This window comes from Lepidothrix coronata, unplaced genomic scaffold, assembly GCF_001604755.1.
Source record: "Lepidothrix coronata isolate B3197 unplaced genomic scaffold, Lepidothrix_coronata-1.0 Scaffold13, whole genome shotgun sequence".
Taxonomy (NCBI): Eukaryota; Metazoa; Chordata; class Aves; order Passeriformes; family Pipridae; genus Lepidothrix; species Lepidothrix coronata.
In genome coordinates, this window is record NW_016690193.1 from 5723063 (window position 1) to 5725689 (window position 2627).

The window sequence follows — 2627 nt, forward strand, 5'->3', positions numbered from 1 at the left end:
TAAGATTCCAAACTAATGCATTTTTATATGAGCTTCTATCATGGATTTAAAAGAATGCATATAAGAATATAATCTTCTGTTTTTAAATTACAATCCTTACTTACCTCTTGCTAGATTCTTTTCCCTTGTGCAAAAAGTATTGAATGTGATTTCCAGTAATGTAATCTGATTTTCTCATGCACAGTGTTAATGAGTATGTCTATTCTTAGTACATGGTCATAAATTACTATCATCTACAAATTTCTTTTTTCTCCTTTGCCTGTTTTCATCTTTTCAATTAGCATAGGATTGTTATAAAAAAATAGAAAGTTGAAGAAGGGCTTCTTTTATTGTCAGCATTTTTCACTATTATTAAATTCTGATTAATCTGTTTTCTTGCTGATTGACTAGCCCATGCTGTCCTTTTGTACTTACTCATATGAAACTGAGCACATTTCTTTTTCTCTGGCACACCAACAGTAGAATATGGCCATATAGTTAGACATTTTTTTCTACATGTTCTGACACAATGATACAAATTTGAAATACTACACGCATATACATCATCTTACATTATGTATACATATACATCCTCACAATTCTGAAATGGAAAAATACGCTTTAGAAAATCAACAGCCAGGGCAATATCAGTTTGGATTGCCAGGGCAGCAGTTATTAACTCACCACGAATAATCTGTACAGAACACTCAGCTGTAATTGGTAATTAACTTCTTACTTGGATTGCTTTCATTGTACCTACCTGCTATGCTATCTTCTGCAGGTCTTTAACTTGAAAGGTGTAGCAAGGGGACTGGCATGACAGAAATTGGGCTCAGGACCTTCATCTATAAACTGTTTGACTCAGGTAAGGTTGCTTATTCTGTAGCACCTAGTACAGTGAGATCCAAACTTAGTGCAACATTTACCTGTGCTTTAGTATAAACAATAAAATAACATTTTACTGTCTAGACAGGTAAAACATGCATCATCAAGAATTATTCTTACTGTGTCTGTCACGCAGTGATGCACATGTGCAATGGCTCTGTTCTCTATGACACACACACAACAAACCCAAATCAAAAAAAAGCAAAATAAAAAACCACAACCCCCCAAACAACAGTTTAGTGATTTAAATGTTTTCCATAACTGTAAATATAATTACTTAAAAATCCTTCTAGATCCTTCCAGATTTCATTTTTACATTTTGTGTCATCGTTTTTATATTTTAGTTTATTATGCAGCTGTAATGTATATTAGCAAATATGATTTTTTGGTTTATTATAACAAAATAAAATCTTGCATCTCAGATATTTGCTTCATTTTAACCTCATTTTTTTATACATAAGAGGTTTCTTTAGACCTCGGCAGAAAAAAAAAAAATGATTTATCTGTGCTCCTGTTAAAGATTGGCAGCATTACTCTAAAGTATTTATTAAAAGTCAATTCCTCTATATCTCATTTTCCAGGGCACAGTGAGGACTTCCTGAATACAAGGTTTTCTCTGATAGCTTAATCTGTTGATTGACACAGTGACACTCTTTGCTCCTTTCACAGCAGGTGAAAGGTAGGTAAAAACAGTAGGTTTTACCATGGAGCACCAAACCTGACTTTTGGGAGGGACCAGGCTGGGGGAGAGAGCAAGGAAGGGCAGTATCCACCCAGATAGGGCCATAGGGGCTAAATACTCATGATGTTAAAGCTCTCTCTCTTTTTTAGGCTCATCTATTGTTGTGGGAGAGAGAGAGAGAGAGAGATTTGATTACACAAGTACAGACAGAAGCTAGAACAGAATTTCATGGTGAAATGACTCAAAGGAAACAAAACTCATCATCAATTAGTGATTGGTAAAGGGCCTCAAAATGCCTACTTCCTATGTGTTCAGGATACGTACTCATATCGACATCTGAATATCTGAAGCTTTGACACCCTCCTCCTGGGAAGGAGAATCATGATAATTTAATAATTAAGAAAAAAAAAAAAAAGAAAAAGAAAAAAAGGAAATGCAATGCAAGATCAGTATCCTTTCCTGCCAAAAAAAAAAAAAGAAAAAGAAAAAAAGGAAATGCAATGCAAGATCAGTATCCTTTCCTGCCTGGACATTTCCCATCTTTGTAAACAAAAAATAAATTAATTAAAAAATATACTAGCAGATGATAATTTAATAGCAAATTCATTGTCATGGTCACAGTAATGCTACACTGCCTATTCTTCTACAAGATGTGTGTGTGTGTGTGTGTGGTGCACAGCGACAGACTTCATGCCAAACTGAGAAATGTTAAATTTAGCTTGCAGTAAATAGCATGTCTAGCTAATACAGCTGGAACCCATCTTGGAAAAGAAAAAACCCACAAATCCCCATTATGCATGAAAATGAAATATCTGAAGAGTTTTAACCCTTCCTGCATATTAACTACGGTGGTTTGGGTTCAGTAGCTATATATGTATATAAATATATAAGAAAAAAAATATATATATGCTTTTCAGGTGTGTTTGGAAGGAGAGTACATCCTGGGGAGGGCTGTGAAATAACTAACTAATCAATCCGAACGATCCGAGGCCGCTGTCCGCGGTGCTGAAGGTTGGCGGCCGCGCGCCGCGGGCGCGCGCAGGGGCGGGGCGCGGCGGCGGAGGGGGCGCGGCGGGCGCGC